The sequence below is a fragment of the Pseudophryne corroboree genome, chromosome 1, assembly GCF_028390025.1.
Source record: "Pseudophryne corroboree isolate aPseCor3 chromosome 1, aPseCor3.hap2, whole genome shotgun sequence".
Lineage (NCBI taxonomy): Eukaryota > Metazoa > Chordata > Amphibia > Anura > Myobatrachidae > Pseudophryne > Pseudophryne corroboree.
Window position 1 is genome coordinate 467,417,051 of NC_086444.1, and position 24,803 is coordinate 467,441,853.

The window sequence follows — 24,803 nt, forward strand, 5'->3', positions numbered from 1 at the left end:
CATTGACCACCAGTATTATACGTTGTCTGCCTGAAAAATGCTCCATATCTGTGGTCAGTGTGCTGCATATATCTGTGCTCACACTGCTTTATTGTGGGGACTGGGGACCAGCAGTATTATATAGGAGGAGTACAGTGCAGAGTTTTGCTGACAGTGACCACCAGTATATATAGCAGTACGGTACGAAAGGCCACTGCTCTACCTACCTCTGTGTCGTCAAGTATACTATCCATCTAGATTCTATACCTGTGGTGCATTTTAGTTTTGCAGTTTGCTGACAGTGACCACCAGTATATACAGCAGTACGGTACGGAAGGCCACTGCTCTACCTACCTCTGTGTCGTCAAGTATACTATCCATCTAGATTGTATACCTGTGGTGCATTTTAGTTTTGCAGTTTGCTGACAGTGACCACCAGTATATAGCAGTATGGTACGGAAGGCCACTGCTCTACCTACCTCTGTGTCGTCAAGAATACTATCCATCTAGATTCTATACCTGTGGTGCATTTTAGTTTTGCAGTTTGCTGACAGTGACCACCAGTATATATAGCAGTACGGTACGGAAGGCCACTGCTCTACCTACCTCTGTGTCATCAAGTATACTATCCATCTAGATTCTATACCTGTGGTGCATTTTAGTTTTGCAGTTTGCTGACAGTGACCACCAGTATATATAGCAGTACGGTACGGAAGGCCACTGCTCTACCTACCTCTGTGTCGTCAAGTATACTATCCATCCATACATGTGGTGCATTTCAGTTGTGCGTAGTATATATAGTAGTAGGCCATTGCTATTGATACTGTCATATAATTCCACACATTAAAAAATGGAGAACAAAAATGTGGAGGTTAAAATAGGGAAAGATCAAGATCCACTTCCACTTCGTGCTGAAGCTGCTGCCACTAGTCATGGCCGAGATGATGAAATGCCATCAACGTCGTCTGCCAAGGCCGATGCCCAATGTCATAGTAGAGAGCATGTAAAATCCAAAAAACAAAAGTTCAGTTAAATGACCCAAAAATCAAGATTAAAAGTGTCTGATGAGTAGCGTAAACTTGCCAATATGCCATTTACGACACGGAGTGGCAAGGAACGGCTGAGGCCTTGGCCTATGTTCATGGCTAGTGGTTCAGATTCACATGAGGATCTCGCTAGAAAACTGCAGTGCCACTCCTAGATGGGCCAGGTGTTTGTGTCGGCCACTTGGGTCGCTTAGCTTAGTCACACAGCTACCTCATTGCACCTCTTTTTTTTTGCATCATGTGCTGTTTGGGGACTATTTTTTAAATCTGCCATCCGGTCTGACACTGCAGTTCCACTCCTAGATGGGCCAGGTGTTTGTGTCGGCCACTTGTGTCACTTAGCTTAGTCACACAGCGACCTTGGTGCACCTCTTTTTTTCTTTGCATCATGTGCTGTTTGGGGACTATTTTTTTGAAGTGCCATCCTGTCTGACACTGCAGTACCACTCCTAGATGGGCCAGGTGTTTGTGTCGGCCACTTGTGTCGCTTAGCTTAGTCACACAGCGACCTTGGTGCGCCTCTTTTTTTCTTTGCATCATGTGCTGTTTGGGGACAATTTTTTTGAAGTGCCAACCTGTCTGACACTGCAGTGCCACTCCTAGATGGGCCAGGTGTTTGTGTCGGCCACTTGTGTCGCTTAGCTTAGTCACACAGCGACCTTGGTGCGTCTCTTTTTTTCTTTGCATCATGTGCTGTTTGGGGACAATTTTTTTGAAGTGCCATCCTGTCTGACACTGCAGTGCCACTCCTAGATGGGCCAGGTGTTTGTGTCGGCCACTTGTGTCGCTTAGCTTAGTCACACAGCGACCTTGGTGCGCCTCTTTTTTTCTTTGCATCATGTGCTGTTTGGGGACTATTTTTTTTGAAGTGCCATCCTGCCTGACACTGCAGTGCCACTCATAGATGGGCCAGGTGTTTGTGTCGGCCACTTGTGTTGCTTAGCTTAGCCATCCAGCGACCTCGGTGCAAATTTTAGGACTAAAAATAGTATTGTGAGGTGTGAGGTGTTCAGAATAGATTGAAAATGAGTGTAAATTATTGTTATTGAGGTTAATAATACTATGGGATCAAAATGACCCCCAAATTCTATGATTTAAGCTGTTTTTGAGGGTTTTTTGTAAAAAAACACCCGAATCCAAAACACACCCGAATCCGACAAAAAATTTTCAGAGAGGTTTTGGCAAAACACATCCGAATCCAAAACACGGCCGCAGAACCGAATCCAAAACCAAAACACAAAACCCGAAAATTTCTGGTGCACATCTCCAGTTTGTTTGAAAAAGGCACCAGTGGAGACAATCATTGGCTATGGGATGAAAAAGCCCATTGTCATGCCTGGGAAAAATACCCAAAAACCCACCTCTTTGGTGTGGAATTATTTCTCTCTGAGGATGAGGATGTAAACACTGAAGGTGGGGAGGAATCAAAGGATGAGGATGATATCTTGCCTCTGTAGGGACAGTTTGTGCAAGAAGAGATTAATTGCTTCTTTTTTGGTGGGGGCCCAAACAAAGCAATCATTTCAGCCACAGTCATGTGGCAGACCCTGTTGCTGAAATGATTGGTTTGTTAAAGTGTGCATGTCCTGTTTATACAACATAAGGGTGGGTGGGAGGGCCCAAGGACAATCCCATCTTGCACATCTTTTCTTTGTCTGCCACATCATTCCAGGGGTGCTGCCAGAGCCGGTGCTAGTGTGTGTGGCGCCCTCCTGCAAACTTTAAATTTTTCGCCTTCACTTCCATACCTTAAAAAGGAACAGGAAGCGCCATAGGCTCACACAGCAAAAAGTGTGTGTGGTCTCACAAGAAAGGGGTGTGGCCTCACAATAGTACCCGCATTTCTTATGTCATGACACACAGGACCGGCGTTTACCGCTCAGCAAATTGATGCAAAGCAGGTAGGCACCAGGGCTAGAGAGGTGCTCTCCCTGCTCTGTATCCCCCCTGCTGAGTTCCTATGCTGATGCTGGCTGCTGCACCTGTCACACTCTATGACAGGCGCTGGCACTGGCATCATGAAGCCTCCTTTCCCCCTCCCCTGTCACAGACTCACAGTGCAGAGTGCTGGGTGAATCTAAAAGGGGTGGAGCTACACAGGAATAATGGGCGGAGCTACATGGGACCAGGCTGCAGCCTGCAACACAGGATGACGAGTTGGCAGACTTCTTTATGTAAGTGCCTGGAAAGAGTGAGTGAAAGTGTGTGAGTGTATATGTATACAGTATCTGTGTGTGTATGTGTGTGTGTGTGTATACAGTATATGTGTATATGTATGTGTGACTGTACTGTATGTGTGTAATGTATGTACAGTATGTGCGTGTGTGTATGTATAAGTGTATGTGTCACTGTGCAGCATAATGTGCGTAAGCATCACTGCTACAGGGGGCGTTGCTTCTTGTATAAGCGTCACTGCTAGAGGGGGCGTTACGTGTGCAAGCGTCACTGGTACAGGGGGCGTTACATGTGTAGCGTCACTAGTACAAGGGGTGTTACATGGATAAGCGTAACTGTTACAGAGGGCGTTACGTGTGTAAGTGGCACTGGTACAGGGGACGTTGCCTGTGTAAGCGTCACTGGTACAGGTGTAGTTATGTGTGTATGCGTCACTGGTACAGGGGTCATTGCATGTGTATGCATCACTGGTACAGGGGGCTATGCATGTGTAAGCATCACTGCTGCAGGGGGCGTTGCATGTGAAAGCGTCACTGGTACAGGGGGCATTTCATGTGATATCGTCACAGGTACAGGGGGCATTGCAAGTGTAAGCATCATTGGTACAGGGGGTGTTGCATGTGTAAGCGTCACTGGTACAGGGGGCATTACGTGTGTAAGCATCACTGCTACAAGGGGCATTGCATTTTTAAGCATCACTGGTACAGGGGGTGTTGCGTGTGTAGGTGTCACTGGTACAGGGGGTGTTGTGTGTGTAAGCATCACTGGTACAGGGGGCGTTGCGTATGTAAGCGTCACAGGTACAGGGGGCATTACATGTGTAAGTATCACTGCTGCAGGGGGCATTACGTGTGTAAGCATCACTGGTACAGGGGGCCTTGTGTGTGTGTCAGTGCTACAGGGGGTTGCATCTATAAGCGTCACTGGTACAGGGGGCGTAGCATGTGTATGCGTCACTGGTACAGGGGGCATTGTGTGTGTAAGCATCACTGGTACATGGGGCGTTGCATGTGTAAGCATCACTGCTACAGGGGGGCGTTGCATGTGTAAGCGTCACTGCTGCAGGCCCCCTGCAGCAGTGATGCTTACACATGCAATGCCCCCTGTAGCAGTGACGCTTACACATGTGAAAGTGTCACTGGTACAGGGGGTGTTGCATGTGAAAGCGTCACTGGTACAGGGGGCATTGTGTGTGTAAGCATCACTGGTACATGGGGCGTTGCATGTGTAAGCGTCACTGCTACAGGGGGGCATTGCATGTGTAAGCGTCACTGCTGCAGGCCCCCTGCAGCAGTGATGCTTACACATGCAACGCCCCCTGTAGCAGTGACGCTTACACATGTGGAAGTGTCACTGGTACCCCCAGTGTTGCATGTGAAAGTGTCACTGGTACAGGGGGCGTTTCATTTGAAAGTGTCACAGGTACAGGGGGCGTTGCGTGTGTAAGCATCATTGGTACAGGGGGGCGTTGCATTTGTAATCGTTACTGGTACAGGGGGCGTTACATGTGTAAGCGTCACTGCTACAGGGGGCATTGCATGTGTAAGCATCACTGGTACAGGGGGTGTTGCGTGTGTAGGCGTCACTGGTACAGGGGGTGTTGTGTGTAAGCATCACTGGTACAGGGGGCATTGCGTGTGTAAGCATCACTGGTACAGGGGGCGTTACGTGTGTAAGTGTCACTGCTGCAGGGGTCGTTACGTGTGTAAGCATCACCGGTACAGGGGGCCTTGCGTGTGTAAGTGTCAGTGCTACAGGGGACGTTGCATGTGTAAGTGTCACAGGATGACAAGTTGCCAGTCTTCTTTATGTAAGTGGTTGGAAAGAGTGAGTGAAAGTGTGTTTGAGTGTATATGTATACAGTATCTGTGTGTGTGTGTGTGTGTGTGTGTGTGTGTATACAGTATATGTGTATGTGTGTATGTGTGACTGTACTGTATGTGTGTAATGTATGTACAGTATGTGCGTATGTGTATGTATAAGTGTATGAGGCACAGACACTGACAGTTGGTCACACAGCCTCCTCTTGCACTGTGCGGGCCTCTTCTATGCAAAATGCAGGGCAGGCATTAAATAAAAAAAAAAATATATATATATATATATAATGTACATGCATCCAGGGGATCCCTAGGGTGTGATAGGTGAGTCCCCCCTCAACTAGTAGCAGTAACCAAGGCGTCACTCAGCGGATTAAGTGACCAAAAGAAAATGTATTCAAATAACCAAAAGCATAGATGGACACTGCTTTTGCTAATTTGAATATGTCTTCTTTTGCCAAATTAATCCGCTGAGTGATACCTGATTACTGCTACTTGTGGAGGGGGGATTCACCAGTCACACCCTAGGGAACCCCTGGATGCATGTATTTATGAGGATGGCCTCTCCAGCCCGGTGCCTCACTGCTTTGCAGACCTTGCTGAGCGGGTAGCGCCGGTACTGGGTGTCACCCTATATAGGGTGCTGCCCCTCTGCCCTATCAATCCAGAGGTGCTGCCCCACTGCCATTTAAGTCCAGGGGTGCTGTTGTCTGTCTCCTGTGCTGTGTAATTCTCCAGGGGTGCTGCCTATGCTGTATAACTTCAGGGGTGCTGCTGTACTTGACCCTAGATTTAAATTAAAGCCTAGTGCAGAATATGAAACAAGCTTCAACAGCACAACCAGATTTTTTTAAAACATATAGCCGCAAAGGTGGAAATAGAAATTGTAATTTTTACAAAGTGTTTTCCAATGAGACCACATTTGTGGCCAAAGTCAGTCAGACTCAGAAGAGAAATAATCATAATCCAGCGCAACTGGCAGAGAAAACTAGATTTTCCAAACACACCTATGTCTGAACCCGCTCATCTACATCCTCTAGTGTGCACTATGTACCCAGCATTAGGGAGAGGTTCTTCTCAATTATTTCATGTTAGGGACTCACTCAAATTAATTCCTCCAATTAGTCAACCTTAATTTTGATTTATTATTAATGTTCCACATTTTGGGATTATTTACAAGATGCGCATTTGTTGTACAGGGTTCTTTTCCTAAGGACTGCGTAGGGTTAGCGGAATACCTCACAAGACTTCGCGTTGTTAACAGAGTTTCAGTGATCTTGCATTGCATCATCTTTCCATTGCACTGCAGCACTAGACGGGCCAGGAGCTCCTGTGAGGTACAAACAGTTACTCAGTGCCTCCCCCCGGCACCCAAGCAATAAAAGTATTGTGCGCCACTCAAAAAGGGGCGTGGTTTCAAACAAAAGGGGCGTGGACACACAATAGTAATAATGCTCACAGTAGTAGCACCCCTTAATACACAATGCCTACAGTAGCGCCCCTTTTACAATGACCACAGTAGTAGTGCTCCTTATGCAATGTCCACTGTACTGGTAGTGTCCCTTATATAGAGCCCATAGTAGTGGTGCCCCTTATGCAATGCCCCCAGTAGTAGTGCCCCTTATGAAGTGCCCCCTTTACAATGCCCTCATTAGTAGTGCCCCCATTAGTAAGGCCCTTAATGGTAATGGCCCTGTGTAGTATTGCTCCCAGTAGTAATGTGGCCTGTAGTAATGCCCCCAGTCATTTAGACCCCTGTAGTTTAGCCCCAGTAGTTATGCCCCCAGTAGTTTAGCCCCCAGTAGTAATGCCCATGCAGTTATGACCCCAGTAGTTTACCCCTACTGAAGTTTAGCCTCCCAGTGGTAATGTCCCCAGTAGTTTAGCCCCTGTAGTTTAGTCCTCATGTAGTTTGCCCCATGTAGTTTAGCCCCCAGTGGTAATGCCCCCTGTAGTTTAGCCCCATGTAGTTTACCTCAAGTAGGAATGCCCCCAGTAGTTTAGCCCCTGCAGTTATGCCCCCTGTAGTTTAGCCCCCAAGTAGTAATGCCCCAAGTAGGAATGCCCCCCATTAGTTTAGCCCCTGTAGATATGCCCCCCTGTAGTTTGCCCCCTTGTAGTTTAGACCCCCTGTAGCTATGCCCCCAGTAGAAATGTGCCCCTGTAGTTATGCCCCCAGTAGTAATATGCCCCTGTAGTTTGCCCCCAGTAGTAATGAGCCCCTGTAGTTTGCCCACAGTAGTTAGCCCAGTGTAGCTTGCCCCAAGTAGTAATGCCCCCTTGTAGGTTAGCCCCACTGTAGTAATGCCCCTGTAGTTTGTCCCCAGTAGTAATGCCCCCAGTAGTAATGCACTCCTGTAGTTAGCCCCATGTAGCTTGCCCCAAGTAGTAATGCCCCCAGTAGTAATGCCCTCTGTAGTTTTCCCCCTTGTAGTTAAGCCCCCCTGTAGTAATGCTCCTTGTAGTTTAGCCCCCTGTATTAATGCCCCCCTGTAGTTTAGTCCCCAAATAGTAATGCCTCCCATAGTTTAGCCCCTGTAGTTATGCACCCAGTTGTGTGCCCCAACTAGTAATGCCCCCAGTAGTAATGCGCCCCTGTAGTTTGCCCCCAGTAGTTAGCCCCTCGTAGTTTGCCCCCTTTTGCAGCTTGCCCCCAGCAGATGTGCCTTAAAAAAAACAAAAAGCACCATACTTACCAAGCCCCGCTCCCGCGTCTGACTGCTGTGATCCTCCAGGCATCTGGCTCCCTGCACTATGAGAGAGACGTCATGACATCTCTCTCATAGCGCACACTAGAGCCGGGAGCCGGAAGCAGGAGCTCAGTACTGAGCTCCTGCCGCCGGGCTTCCACTGTGCGGGGCTGGCACACATCGGCGCTGGCACCCATCGGGTTAGGTGAGCTGGAGGAGGCGGAACTGCGCTCTGTCTTCAAGTGGAACTGACGGAACGCAGTTCTGCCCCGTTCCAGCTCACTTGAACACCTGCAGTTACTGAATAAGGCCCAGTATGGAATCTCATGGTGGCTTACAGCCAGGAAGATGTCTGGCTTGCCAAGCTGAGGCATGCTGTTGGCACAGATGTTAGCATTGCTTCCTACCACAGTCCTACTTATAGTATGAAATGAGTTTTGACTGGTAAGCTCCACTAGGACAGGGGTTCAATAACAAAAAAAATCACTGCACGGTATGCAGGCTTCCGTGCATTGGCCAATTCACTAACTAAACCCCCATCATTTATTTATTGATGTTGTGAGGACAAGTGAGCTTGCTATGGTGAGTGCTGAATTCTCTATTTGTATGTATTTGGGTAGGTGGTCATGGGCTGCATGCACCCCACCCTATGAGTGGTGAGTGCAGACACTGCACCCCGCTTCTGGGGTGGCGAGTGCTGTGGTTTTCTATATTTGTTTGTATATTATGGGGTTAATCTTTGGTTAACTCTTATTAACCATGGTCACAGGCCTTTTCATGCACCCCTGTGTAATCTCAATTGTTCTAAACCTGCATCAGCTGCTCCTTAGTAATTTACCGGCTGTGTCAGGTGACTAGTATGCCTTTAAAAGCCACTAGATATGTGGCAGGCATACATTAAACTTAGTGGGCATATTTTGCAGTTATATTATGTGATACAGTTGCCAGGTTTTAATTCTTAAGGCTTTGTGATAGTGTAGGACCTGCATGTAGGTGGGGTACCGTGGAGCGGTATGCAGGCTTCCGTGCATTGGCCAATTCACTAACTAAACCCCCATCATTTATTTATTGATGTTGTGAGGACAAGTGAGCTTGCTATGGTGAGTGCTGAATTCTCTATTTGTATATATATATATATATATATATATATATATACACATATATACATACAGCACAGTACACCCATTCATTCATACAGACACACATACTGTACCTCGTACGTATGTACGTACATACATACACAGAAGCACACACACAAACACACATACATACACACAAATTTAACATACTGTATACAGTACATTTTGAATATATAGTACTGTACCATCAGGGGCCGGGAGGCGGGAGCAGACGGCGGGACTGTGTGGACAGACCGATGGAGGGAGCTGCTATGGCTGAGCATGCGCAGCCATAACAGGACATTCTTCATGCAGACAGCTTCATAGCTCTCTGCTGCTACAGCTCCGCTGACGCGGTTGCGATCGCGGCTTTTGCTGAGACGGAGACACTCCTGTCTCCGTCTCAAGTATAAAAATGGTGGCTCATCAGGTGGGGGTTTCCAGGTACTCAGAACCCCCCCCCCCCCCTGCGTGCACCACTGGCACACAGGTATGCTCACATGCGTGTAACTGGGAGCTGTGAAAAATGAAAATAAGGCATCTGCCACAAAATATGTAAATAAAAATGCAACAAGAAAATGGAAAAAAAGAAATCCTCATGATTTTTACAAAATAAGTCTCCAGACTCCGTGGAGAGCATCCCAGCATTATATCCAAGATTATCTTAAACCCTGAAAATGGAGAAGGGGGTACAAATTCGAAGGCTTTGGCACTAGTTTTTCAGTTTGTCCAGTAATGTGGTAATTATATATTTGCTTGGTTGAAGTCTTTTCTGTACCACACCAAGATAGGAGTGGAGGTGAAAGCCTGTGTGTTGTTCCTGATTACGTGTGCCTCTCTAATTTTTAATCACCTTCTTTACACTGTTCTCCTCCTCTTGCCTCTTCTCATAATGTGAAAAGTTATCAAAGAAGGAAGTGGTATGTTTGTAGCTAGTTATGATTCGAAGAATTTGGCAAGCTTTTTCCAGGGGGGGCCACCTGTCGCTGAAATTATGGGTTTATTAAACTGTGCATGTCCTGTTTAAACAAGATAAGGGTGAGTGGGAGGGCCCAACGACAATTCCATCTTGGGCCTCTTTTTTTTCTTTGCATTATGTGCTCCTTGGGGCCTATTTTTTAAATCTGCCATCCTGTCTGCCACTGCAGTGCCACTCCTAGATGGGCCAGGTGTTTGTGCCGCCCACTTCTGTCGCTTAGCTTAGTCATCCAGCTACCTCGGTACAACCTTTTGGAATAAAAACAATTTTGTGAGGTGTAAGGTGTTCAGAATAGACAGGAAATGAGTGGAAATTAATGTTATTGAGGTTAATAATACTGTAGGATCAAAAATACCCCAAATTCTGTGATTTTAGCTGTTTTTATGTTTTTTTTAAAACCAAAACCCGAAAGGGTGGTTTTGGCAAAACCAATCCAGATCCAAAACACGAACAGAGATCCAGATCCAAAAAGAAAACTCAAAACCCGAACAGTTTCCACCGCACATCTCTAGTATTATTATTATTATTACATTTTATTTATAAGGTATATATGTATGTACCAATAAAAGCAATAACTAATGTTATAGCTAAATAGATATTAGTAAATAGAGAATTACTAAGATATGTTAATAGTATCTTAATAATGATATTAACAACATGTGAATATTACGGTAGTTTTAATAAAAGACTAGAAAATATAGAAATAATGTAAGATAACTGCAATCCTGATTTATAAAGCCTTGGAGAGTGATAAATTGCATGGTGATAAAGTGCAAACCAATCAGCTCCTGCCATTTTTCAAACACAGCCTGTAAAATGGCAGTTAGGAGCTGATTGGCTAGTACTTTATCACTGTGCAATTTTTCACTCTCCAAGGCTTAATTAATCTGGGCCTAAGTTCTAGACAGTTAGTTAAAAAGGCTGCCAAGCAGGTCTTGTACTGTAATGTAAGCAGGGGAAACGTGAAGATATAAAATGTAAAATAGGTCACTGAACATTGGAGGTCATTCCGACTTGTTCGCTCGCTACGGATTTTCGCACCGCAGCGTTCATGGCAGAACGGGGTTAATCTGCGCGTGCATATGCACCGCAATGCGCAGGCGCGTCGTATGAACACACAGTGGTTCGTTACCCAGTGATGGCTTCTATGACAATTCCGTTCGCACAGCCGGTCGCAAGGAGATTGACAGAAAAAGGGCGTTTGTGGGTGTCAACTGACCATTTTCTGGTAGTGTTTGGCAAAACTCAGGCGTGTCCAGGTGTTTGCTGGGCGGGTGTCTGATGTCAATTCCAGGAACAAAAACAATGAAGTGATCGCAAGGACTGAGTTAGTACAGATCTACTCTGAAAATGCACAAAATGTTTTTGCAGAGCTCTGCTGCAAAGACGTTCGCACACTTACAAAGCGAAAATACACTCGCCCCTGGGTGGTGACTATGCGTTTGCACGGCTGCTAAAAGTAGCTAGTGAGCGTTCAACTCGGAATGAGGGCCACTGAGTCATGTAGAGTAAGTAGAGTTTAGGTTAGGGACATAAACCAAGTTAGACATAAGCCAAGGCCATGAAGGGTATGACACGTGCACAAGCCTTCACATGCCATGTCAAGGACTTTCCAACAGATACAGTATATAACGAGGTTGAGACAGATAAGTGACCATCTGGATGAGTCTTGGTAATATCATCTGATAGAAAAGTATAAATACAGAGGCAAAAGTTGACTCAGGGACTGATGATTGAAGTTCTGGCATGGCGTGCTGCTGAGGCACATAATTATTATGTGTTTTGTTTTATTAGCTGAATTGTTTTTTCTCTATATTGTATTTCTTTATGTGGACTCTAACTATCTCCTGATAATGAATTATTACTTATAAATAAGTTTTATTACTTATATCTAACATTTGACTGGACATTGAAATCTATCTATCTATCTATCTATCTATCTATCTATCTATCTACAGTCGTCAAAGTGGAAATTTTGAAGTGGGGGTATGGAAAAGTGAAAGTTGTAATTTGCACTCTGGTAAAGGGGGCATGGCCACACGAAAGGGGGCATGTCCTTCAGTGTAGTTTACCACACCATATACTTCTTATACACATTATGCACCACAATAGTAGGACCCCTCATACTATCTACTACTGGTGCCCCTTTCACAATATACCACACGGTATGAGCCGAAATTCATATTATAGCACACGGTATATGCCAAAATCACATTATAGCACATGGAATGATCCAACATTCACATTATACCACACAGTATGAGACGAAATTCACATTATAGCACATGATATGAAACAAAATTCAAATTATAGCACACAGAATGAGCCGAAATTCACATTACAGCACACGGTATGAGCCAAAATTCACATTATAGCACACAGAATGAGCCTTAATTCACATTGTGCAACATGGAATGAGACAAAATTCAGGGAGAGTGACAGCCGAACACAGGGACAGGGAGAGTGACAGAGGGACAGAAAAAGTGACAGCAGGGACATAGGGACAGGGAGAGTAACAGAGAGAGGGACAGCAAGGGCATACAGTAGGGACTAGGGAGATAAAGGCTGCAGGGTAAGATTACCTATTTAGCAGCGACGGTGCTGAGGATGCTGTGTTCTGCAGTGTGGTGGATAAGGAGGCTGTGGTCGGGGCGGAGGAGGCTGTGGGCCTCGGAGATGATGTGGAGGAGGAGGATGTGGCAGTTGGCGGGGCGACAGAGGAGGCTGAGGGCATCGGCGGTGCAGCGGAGGAGGAGGCAGAGGGACACGGCGGTGCAACGGAGGAGTAGGCTGTGGTCAGCGCCCTTTGGTACGGCACTGTGGCACTACTATTTCAAATCTGAAGCGGACCGGCAGACAATCAGGTGCGGCCATGCAGCCGCTCCAGATTGGCTGCTGATCCGCAGCAGAATTGAAATAGTAGCACCACAGTCATAGGAGCGAGAGCTCGATGCAGCGGCAGGGGTCTTCAGACTGAGTGCTCGAAGAAGTGCCGGTATGCCATACTGATTTATACCGGCCCACTTCAAGCACTGTCTATGTATGTGTGTGTATATATATATGCTGTATATATATATATATATATATATATATATATATATAATGTCTCCATTTTTTTATTTATTTAGAAAATAACCTGTCAAAACCTTGTTGACTATCATATGAATGATTGAGTGTGTGCGTTTGGCAAGCCTTCATGGGGTCTGTATGTGTTTAGCCCAGTCCTGATCTCTCACAGGATGTTTCATGTTTACAGGTGCCCAACTGTATGTTTATATTGAGATATAAAACTATGTACAGTATGTAATACTGTATATGTGTTTTTTTTCCCAAGCTGAAATGTGTCTAAGGTCTACAAATGCTGGTTTAGAATTAGTGCTTATACACAGCTTTCTGTAAAAAGAAAAACTTCTCTGATTTATCCAATTGTAAAATTCACAACAGCTTCAGTGCCTGACCTTACATTTATTAATATTAAACCTAACCCATCAATAACCTTCTGCTCAAGTGCGATAGCCCTAGAAGTAATTTAAGTGAGCATGTCCTGGGTCATCTTTATCATTAAAAAGTTACAGCATGAAATTCCAAGTTCATCTGTTTATGTGAGATTGCAGTGATGACACCATTTACAACTTAATAACAACAAGAGGACACTAAAATCTTCATTGTTATATTTAGTTTCACCCTTATTCAGTTCTTCATGACACAGTCAAGATATATATCATGTACTTATTATTTTACCACAATTCCTAAACTTTAGAAGTGTTTTTTTGCTAATGCGAGGAATATATTTATTTTCTGTTTCAGAGACCCTGCAATGAGTGAATAGTATAAGAATTAACTCATCACTTATAATACAGCTAGCCTTGAAGACAGTCCTCTATTTTTTAGACCTCTAGAACTACATGTTTTCATTACACAAATTTCAGCATTTTTAACTATTAACCAATAATTGCAGACTATATGTGTCACCAGGAGCATAGCCAGAACTTTGTGGGCCCCATTGCAACATTTTTAAGGGGCCCCTATCCCAATGTTTCTAGAGAGACACCTCTCCACAGCAGTTGTTAATTTTATACCATATAGTACTGCCCCAGTTTATGGTATGAACTAGAGATGTGCATCAGGCATTTTTCAGGTTTTGTGTTTTGGTTTTGGATTCGGTTCCGCATCGTGTTTTGGATTTGGACACGTTTTGGCAAAACCTCCCTTAAGAATTTTTGTCGGATTCAGGTGCGTTTTGGATTTGGGTATTTATTTATTTTTAAAAACCCTAAAAAACAGCTTAAATCAGAGAATTTGGGGGTAATTTTGATCCTATAGTATTATTAACTTCAATAACCATAATTTTCACTCATTTCCAGTCTATTCTGAACACCTCACACCTCACAATATTAATTTTAGTCCTAAAATTTCCACCGAGGTTGCTGGATGACTAAGCTAAGTAACCCAAGTGGGCGGCACAAACACCTGGCCCATCTATGAGTGGTACTGCAGTGTCAGACAGGATGACACTTAAAAAAAATAGTCCCCAAACAGCACATGATGCAAAGATAAATTTAAAAAAAAAGAGGTGCAAGATGGAATTGTCCTTGGGCCCTCCCACCCACCCTTATGTTGTATAAACAGTACATGCACACTTTAACAAACCCATAATTTCAGCGACAGGGTCTACCACACGACTGTGGCTGAAACGACTGGTTGGTTTGGGCCCCCACCAAAAAAGAAGCAATCAATCTCTTCTTGCACAAACTGGCTCTACAGAGGCAGGATGTCCACCTCCTCCTCCTCATCGTCCAATTCCTCACCCCTTTCACTGTGTACATCCCCCTCCTCACAGTATTAATTCGTCCCCACTGGAATCCACCATCACATGTCCCTGTGTACTTTCTGGAGGCAATTGCTGGTAAATGTCTCCACGGAGGAATTGATTATAATTCATTATGATGAAAATCATCTTCTCCACATTTTGTGGAAGTAACCTCCTACGCCGATCGCTGACAAGATTACCGGCTGCACTAAACACTCTTTCGGAGTACACACTGAAGGGGGGGGGGGGGGGGCAACTTAGGTAAAATAAAGCCAGTTTGTGCAAGGGCCTCCAAATTGCCTCTTTTTCCTGCCAGTATACGTACGGACTGTCTGACATGCCTATAGTGATGCTGTCACTCATATAATCCTCCACCATTCTTTCAATGGTGACAGAATCATATGCAGTGACAGTAGACGACATGTCAGTAATCATTGGCAGGTCCTTCAGTCCAGACCAGATGTCAGAGCTATCGCTCCTGACTGCCCTGCATCACCGCCAGCGGGTGGTTTTGGAAATTTTATCCTTTTACTGGCAGCTCCAGTGGCGGTAGAAAATGAAGGATAAGCTGTTGGCGGGTCACGTTCCGCTTGACTTGACAAGTGTCTCACCAGCAGGTCTTTGAACATCTGCAGACTTGTGTCTGCCAGAAAGAGAGATACAACGTAGGCTTTAAACCTAGGATCGAGCACGATGGCCAAAATGTAGTGCTCTGATTTCAACAGATTGGCCACCCGTGAATCCTGGTTAAGCGAATGAAGGGCTCCATCCTCAAGTCCCACATGCCTAGCGGAATTGCTTTGTTTCTGCAAAAGCCTGATGAGAGTAATGACCTGACTCAGGCTGGCAGTGTCTGAACTGACTTCACGTGTGGCAAGTTCAAAGAGTTGGAGAACCTTGCACAATGTTGAAATCATTCTCCACTGCTCTTGAGTCAGGTGCATTCCCCCTCCTTTGCCTATATCATAGGCAGATGTATAGGCTTGAATGGCCTTTTGCTGTTCCTCCATCCTCTGAAGCATATAGAGGGTTGAATTCCACCTCGTTACCACCTCTTGCTTCAGCTGATGGCAGGGCATGTTCAGGGGTGTTTGCTGGTGCGCCATTCTTCGGCACGCAGTGGCTGAATGCTGAAAGTGGCCCACAATTCTTTGGGCCACCGACAGCATCTCCTGCACAACCCTGTCATTTTTAAATAAAATTCTGCACCACCAAATTCATTGTATGTGCAAAACATGGAATGTGCTGGATTTGCCCACATGTAATGCACGCACAATATTGGTGGTGTTGTCCGATGTCACAAATCCCCAGGAGAGTCCAATTGGGGTAAGCCAATCTGCGATGATGTTCCTCAGTTTCCGTAAGAGGTTGTCAGCTGTGTGCCTCTTATGGAAAGCGGTGATACAAAGCGTAGCCTGCCTAGGAACGAGTTGGCATTTGCGAGATGCTGCTACTGGTGCCGCTGCTGCTGTTGTTGCTGCGGGAGGCAATACATCTACCCAGTGGGCTGTCACAGTCATATAGTCCTTAGTCTGCCCTGCTCCACTTGTCCACATGTCTGTGGTTAAGTGAACAGTGGGTACAAATGCATTTTTTAGGACACTGGTGACTCTTTTTCTGACGTCTGTGTACATTCTCGGTATCGCCTGCCTAGAGAAGTGGAACCTAGATGGTATTTGGTACCGGGGACACACTACCTCAAGCAATTCTCTAAAACCCTGTGAACTAATGGTGGATACCAGATGCACGTCTAACACCAACATAGTTGTCAAAGCCTGAGTTATCCGCTTTGCAACAGGATGACTGCTGTGATATTTCATCTTTCTCGCAAAGGACTGTTGGACAGTCAATTGCTTACTGGAAGGAGTACAAGTGGTCTTCCGACTTCCCCTCTGGGATGACGATCGACTCCCAGCAGCAACAACAGCAGCGCCAGCAGCAGTAGGCGTTACACTCAAGGATACATTGGAGGAATCCCAGTTAGGAGAGGACTCGTCAGATTTGCCAGTGACATGGCCTGCAGGACTATTGGCGTTCCTGTCTAAGGAGGAAATTGACATTGAGGGAATTGGTGGGGTGATTTGCAGGAGCTTGGGTACAAGCGGAAGAAGGGATTTAGTTGTCAGTGGGCTGCTTCTGCTGTCACCCAAAGTTTTTGAACTTGTCAATGACTTCTGATGAATGCGCTCCAGGTGACGTATAAGGGAGGATGTTCCTAGGTGGTTAACGTCCTTACCCCTACTTATTACAGCTTGACAAAGGCAACACACGGCTTGACACCAGTTGTCCGCATTTCTGTTGAAATAATTCCACACCAAAGAGGTGATTTTTTTTTTGTATTTTGACCAGGCATGTCAAAGGCCTTATTCATCCCACGGAAAACAGGTGTCTCCCCAGTGCCTGACTTAAACCACCTCACCATCAGAATCCTCCTTGTCAATTTCCTCCTCAGTGCCAGCAACACCCATATCCTCATCCTGGTGTACTTCAACAGTGACATCTTCAATTTGAATATCAGGAACTGGACTGTGAGTGCTCTTTCCAGCACTTGCAGGGGGCGTGCAAATAGTGGAAGGAGCCAACTCTTCCTGTCCAGTGTTGGGAATGTCAGGCATCGCAACCGCCGACACAATTGGACTCTCCTTTGGGATTTGGGATTTAGAAGAACGCACAGTTCTTTGCTATGCTTTTGCCAGCTTAACTCTTTTCATTTTTCTAGCTGGAGGATGAGTGCTTCCATCCTCACGTGAAGCTGAACCACTAGCCATGAACATAGGCCAAGGCCTCAGCCGTTCTTTGCCACTCCGTGTTGTAAATGGCATATTGGCAAGTTTGCACTTCTCCTCAGATGCTTTTAATTTTGATTTTTGGGTCATTTTACCGAACTTTTGTTTTTTGGATTTTACATGCTCTCTACTATGACATTGGGCATCGGTCTTGGCAGATGAAGTTGATGGCATTGAATCATCTCTGCCATGACTAGTGGCAGCAGCTTCAGTACTAGGTGGAAGTGGATCTTGATCTTTCCCTTGTTTAACCTCCAAATTTTTTTTCTCCATTTTTTAATGTGTGGAATTGTATGCCAGTAATATATCTGGAATTAGATGGCAGTAATGTCTGGAATTAGATACCACTAGATAGATACCAGATACCACTGTGACTGGAATTATGATGACTTATGCACACCACAGCACCCTACAGCAGAAAGATGCAGCACAAGACACTAGACTTTTAGTAATGTACTGTAGTATACTGGTCACCACAATGCAGCACAAGACAATGAGTAGTGATACTGAGCACTGATTAGGATACTAGAACTGACACTGGGCAGCGAGAACAGCACTGGACTATTGTACTGTAGTATACTGGTCACCACAATGCAGCACAAGACAATGAGTAGTGATACTGAGCACTGATGAGGATACTAGAACTGACCCCGGGCAGCGAGAACTGCACTGGACTATTGTACTGTATTATACTGGTCACCACAATGCAGCACAAGACAATGAGTAGTGATACTGAGCACTGATGAGGATACTAGAACTGACACTGGGCAGCAAGAACAGCACTGGACTATTGTACTGTATTATACTGGTCACCACAATGCAGCACAAGACAATGAGTAGTGATACTGAGCACTGATGAAGATACTAGAACTGACACTGGGCAGCGAGAACAGCACTGGACTATTGTACTGTAGTATACTGGTCACCACAATGCAGCAGCAAGACAATGAGCACTGATCCTGAGCACTGAGGATTCTAGAACTGACACGGAGCAGCAAGATACAGCAATGGACTATTGTACTGTAGTATTATATACTGGTCACCACAATGCAGCACTGATACTGAGCACAGATATTGAGCACTGATGAGGATACTAGAACTACATGGAGCAGCAAGATACAGCAATGGACTATTGTACTGTAGTATTATATACTGGTCACCACAATGCAGCACTGATACTGAGCACAGATATTGAGCACTGATGAGGATACTAGAACTGACACGGAGCAGCAAGATACAGCAATGGACTATTGTACTGTAGTATTATATACTGGTCACCACAATAAAGCACTAATACTGAGCACAGATATTGAGCACTGATGAGGATTCTAGAACTGACACGGAGCAGCGAGATACAGCAATGGACTATTGTACTGTAGTATTATATACTGGTCACCACAATGCAGCACTGATACTGAGCACAGATATTGAGCACTGATGAGGAAACTAGAACTGACATGGAGCAGCAAGATACAGCAATGGACTATTGGCCCTCATTCCGAGTTTATCGCTAGCTGCTTTAGTTCACAGCACAGCGATCAGGCAAAAAGTAGGCACTTCTGCGCATGTGCATGGGGCGCAATGCGCACACGCGTCGTACTTTCACAAAAGGCAATGCAGTTTTACACAAGCTCTAGCGATGCTTTTCAGTCGCACTGTTGGCCGCAGAGTGATTGACAGGAAGTTGGTGTTTCTGGGTGGTAACTGACCGTTGTCAGGGAGTGTATGAAAAAACGCAGGCGTGCCAGATAAAAACGCAGGAGTGGCTGAAAAAACGTAGGCGTGGCTGGGCGAATGTAGGGCATGTTCGTGACGTCAAAACAGGAACTAAATAGTCTGAAGTGATCGCAAGCTAGGAGTAGGTCTTGAGCTACTCTGAAACTGCACAATCTTTTTTGTAGTAGAGCTGCGATCCTTTCGTTCGCACTTCTGCTAAGCTAAGATACACTCCCAGAGGGCAGCGGTTTAGCGTTTGCGCTGCTGCTAAAAGCAGCTAGCGAGCGAACAACTTGGAACGAGAGCCCTTGTACTGTAGTATTATATACTGGTCACCACAATGCAGCACTGATACTGAGTACAGATATTGGGCACTGAAGAGGATACTAGAACTGACACAGAGCAGCAAGATACAGCAATTGACTATTGTACTGTAGTATTATATACTGGTCACCACAATGCAGCACTGATACTGAGCACAGATATTGAGCACTGATGAGGATACTAGAACTGACATGGAGCAGCAAGATACAGCAATGGACTATTGTACTGTAGTATTATATACTGGTCACCACAATGCAGCACTGATACTGAGCACAGATATTGAGCACTGATGAGGATACTAGAACTGACATGGAACAGCAAGATACAGCAATGGACTATTGTACTGTAGTATTATATACTAGTCACCACAATGCAGCACTGATACTGAGCACAGATATTGAGCACTGATGAGGATACTAGAACTGACACGGAGCAGCAAGATACAGCAATGGACTATTGTACTGTAGTATTATATACTGGTCACCACAATGCAGAACTGATACTGAGCACAGATATTGAGCACTGATGAGGATACTAGAACTGACACAGAGCTGCAAGATACAGCAATGGACTATTGTACTGTAGTATTATATACTGGTCACCACAATGCAGCACTGATACTGAGCACAGATATTGAGCACTGATGAGGATACTAGAACTGACATGAAGCAGCAAGATACAGCAATGGACTATTGTACTGTAGTATTATATACTGGTCACCACAATGCAGCACTGATACTGAGCACAGATATTGAGCACTGATGAGGATACTAGAACTGACATGGAACAGCAAGATACAGCAATGGACTATTGTACTGTAGTATTATATACTAGTCACCACAATGCAGCACTGATACTGAGCACAGATATTGAGCACTGATGAGGATACTAGAACTGACACGGAGCAGCAAGATACAGCAATGGACTATTGTACTGTAGTATTATATACTGGTCACCACAATGCAGAACTGATACTGAGCACAGATATTGAGCACTGATGAGGATACTAGAACTGACACAGAGCTGCAAGATACAGCAATGGACTATTGTACTGTAGTATTATATACTGGTCACCACAATGCAGCACTGATACTGAGCACAGATATTGAGCACTGATGAGGATACTAGAACTGACATATTATATATTGGTCACCACAATGCACAACGCATCCTCTCCGCTCAACTACAATGCACGAGTGAAAATGATGGCGACGCGTGGCTCTTTTTATGGAATCCGAATCTTGCGAGAATCCGACAGCAGGATGATGACGTTTTCCCCCATTCGGGTTTTGAGAGTTAGGCGGGAAGTACCGAGGCTGCCTCGGACCCGTGTAACCACGTGAAGTTCGGGGGGGTAAGGTTCACTCTAGTATGAACCATAATTGTGCCCTAGTGTACATTATGTGACATTTTAGGGTTGCCATTACACATTATGCCAATACCCTCAATTCACATTATGACAGACATTGTCTGCAATTCATATTATGCTAGGTATCAGTACAAAATACCGCCGAACGGGATCCCGACGGTGGAATATCTACACCGGGATCCCGACCGACACAATCCCGACAGGGGGGTGAGTGCAACGCAGCCCATTGCAGGCTCGCTACACTCGCCACGCTGCGGGCATGGTGCCACGCTGCGCTCGGCACACTAATTTATTCTCCCTCTATGAGTGTCGTGGACACCCAGAGAGGGAAAATATGTCAGGATTGTGCCGGTCAGGCTCCCGGTGTCGGTATTCTGACCACCGGGATCCCGTCCGGCAGGATCTTGACCACATCCCTTATGCTACACCATAGTGCCTCCACTTCATATTTTGCCACATTACAGTGCCCTAATTCATAGTAACATTACATGCTCTCCAGTCCATTCTGTACCACATTACAATGAGTAGGTCCAGGGATGTAACTAGATGTATTGTAGGCCCCAAGGCAACAGGTTGTAAGGGCCTTCACTGTATGCATCCCCCAATGGTGAAAAATGTATATAACACACGTAACTTTGACAGGTAGGCCCCTCTCTGTTCTGGACCCCATAGCAGCTGCACTCCCTGCACCTATGGTAGCAACAACCTTGTGTGTCACTCACTGACCTCATGAATGTTTGCATTGGTATTTAGAAGTTTAGAGAAGTCATTATTTGATGTCACTACCACCAGTGGCATCTCCAGAAGTGGGGCTACAGGTCAGTTCAAATTTAAAATAGGGGAGTCACACCAACTGCCATCAACTGCCATTACAAACTGACTGTTGTTGTGGCTACCCTATTTGAGTTTTGAACTGACCTGGAGCCCCACCTCTGGAGTCACCACTGACATCAACATATACGCCCATTGCACTCACTGAGACATTACTCATTACATACAGTAATTAAGGATTTATGCATTGCCGTTTTTGGGGGGAAAATTAATAACAGTACATAAATCCATAATGATATCATTGCATTCACGTAACAACATTGAGAATTCAACTGTTGATGGACTCATGGTAGAGCAGCAAAAAATTAGTGTACCAATCCTGATTTAAACACATTTAAATGTGCAAATTCAGATAGAAAAGCAATAGCCATGACGTGAATTCTAAATTGGGCCTATAATTATATCATAGAGTTTGTCAAGATCTGGTGAAGTTTTAAGTCTGTTGTAATTAGTTGCTTAAATCAAAGTTTGGCAGAGTAGTACAAGAAAAATGTGTTTCTTTCCAGCTCCATTATATGGTTTTCTTTCTCATTAAACTTTAAGAAATAATGCTGTTGGGGATTTTTAAAGAAAGAAATATCAATACACCAAAGGCTATTTCCACCTTTCATATAGAGCTGAAATATTTAATGAACATTCTGTAGCACTGAAAGATTTTATTTAGTAGCTTTCTACTATTGAACTGTATAACACATTTACATTAAATAAATAAGCATTCCTAAAGGAATTTAGATGTGAACACTGTGCACACTAATTACTAATCATTATATAATGGAAATTACCAATTAGCACAAGATGTAAGCTAGTTTATTACATGTGACTTGGATATTTAGCACATTAACTCATTATAATTAGTAAATTGTACAGTATCTAACAACACTAGACTAAAGAGAGTTTCATTATCTGTATTTATACTATAATGAGGAAGTGCTGAAGTAGAATGTAAAAAGTTAACTTTAAAGACAACTAATTGTACTTTAGAAATGCTTGTAAGTAACAAAACTACAAAGTGGACCATAAATTAATGTAAGCATTTTAGTTGTTAGTTGTTCCTGTATATGATCTATTCTTTTTCATGCACAGGAGGAGGGAAGGGGGTGATTTGGTCAGAAGTTGGCAGATTAAGAAATTGCAAAACTCTGTTTAACTCTAAACAGGGCTTTGTACAACTTCATTCTATTCAGGAAGGGGAATACCGTTGAGAAGCTCCTGACTTCTCCAGTGACACCTTGGCTCCATGCTTGAATAGCTTTCCCATACAGTGGTATGGGAAGAGCGAATCATAGATGAACAAAAATCTCAGCTTTCAGTTCCACTGCTCTGTACAGATTCGCCATCTCTGTATATCAAAATTAAAAGAGCACATAAGTGAAATACTTCCCCACTTTCTGCCCATGGCAACTCCTGGAAATGATCATTACACCCCTAGAAATGAGCATTACAACCCTGACAGCAAACATGACACCCAGAGCATGAAACCCCTGGCAACGAGCATAAAACCCAGACCATGAAACCCCTGGCAACGAGTATGGAACCCAGAGCATGTAACCCCTGCCAAAAAGAATTGAACCTAGAGCATGAAATCCCTGGCAACGAGCATGGAACCCAGAGACTAAACACCTGGCGATGAGCATGGAACCCAGAGCATGAAACCCCTGGCAAAAAGCAGTTTATTGAAAAGTAAGTAGAAGCCTTACTGTGGGGCATAATGTGAAATGGGCATTGTGGCGTGTGGCATAATGTAGCATGGCATTGCAGTGTGTGGCATAATGTATAATGGGCATTGCGTTATGTGGTATAATGTGTCACAGGCATTTCAGTTTGTGGCATATGGTATCACGGACATTGCAGTGTGTGGCATTATGTGTTACAGGCATTATGGTGTGTGGAATAATGTGTCTGGGACATTGCGGTGTGCAGCATAATGTGTCAGGGGCATTGTGGTGTGTGGTATAATGTGTCACGGGCATTACGATGTGTGGCATAATGTGTAAGGGGCATTACTATGAGGAGGAAAAATTACAAACAATGTAATGTACAAATAATGAATCATGATTTTTTTTTTACTGTGGTGGCCAATGTTTGAGCATACAGGTTGCAAAACTGGGGTGTAAGAAAGTCTTTTCCTGCAATGACATGCCCCTTGCAGTGAGACCACACCCCTTGCAGTGATGCCACTAGCGCACGCAGGGGGGGTTTCTGAGTACCCAGAAACCCCCCCTGACAGACCAGATTGTTTTTTTTTCAGGTAAAAGAGCCGTCGCCGCGGCCCGCTATTTAAGCCCCGCCCCCTGACAATAGGCTCCACCCCTTCCAATGACCCGCGAATCGCGGGCTGTGCACTAAGTTTGCCCTGTATCTTGGCACTGCAGCTGCTGCAGTCTCCACTCTGTCTCAGTCCCTAGTCCCTCAACTTTCTGCTGCTTTTTATCTGAGTGCCAGATCCCATTCTTGGAGGCTGAGTCACTTGTAAGTATTACAAGTTTAGATTGTTTAAAAATACAGTACTTGTATTTGTAGCTCCTCCTGTAAAAAAAAATTCAATTTCTTATGTATTTATATAGAGTATATATATATATATATATATATATATATATAGTACATATGTGTGTGTGTGTGTGTGTGTGTGTGTGTGTGTGTGTGTGTGTGTGTGTATATATATATATATGTGTGTGTGTGTGTGTATATATATATATATATATATAAAAATATATATCATATATACATATATTCACACACACACACACATATATATATATATACAAAAGTGTCCTCTAACATCCTTGCTGCGGGAGGCTGCATAGTGTGGCGTTGCTGTGATGCGTACTCGTTGCAGCATAGCGCAGCCTCCCGCAGCTGTTTCCCATAGCCTGCAATGATAGCCGGAGCGTATTGTCACCTTCCCGCTACATGAGTAACCGGGAGTGGGAGCTCACATTTATTACCCTGTGCTGGCTCATTTATATATGCACTACTGCGTCTATCTATCTATCTATCTATCTATCTATCTATCTATCTTATGTAAGTCTATCTATCTACACTAGTTTAACAAACCCAGCATATACTGGGTCACCTCAGTCTCCACCCCCGTGGTTGGCTCCACCCCTCTTTGGAAACCCCCTTGTGCAAATCCTGCGTTTGCCCCTGGATGCCACTCCACTTT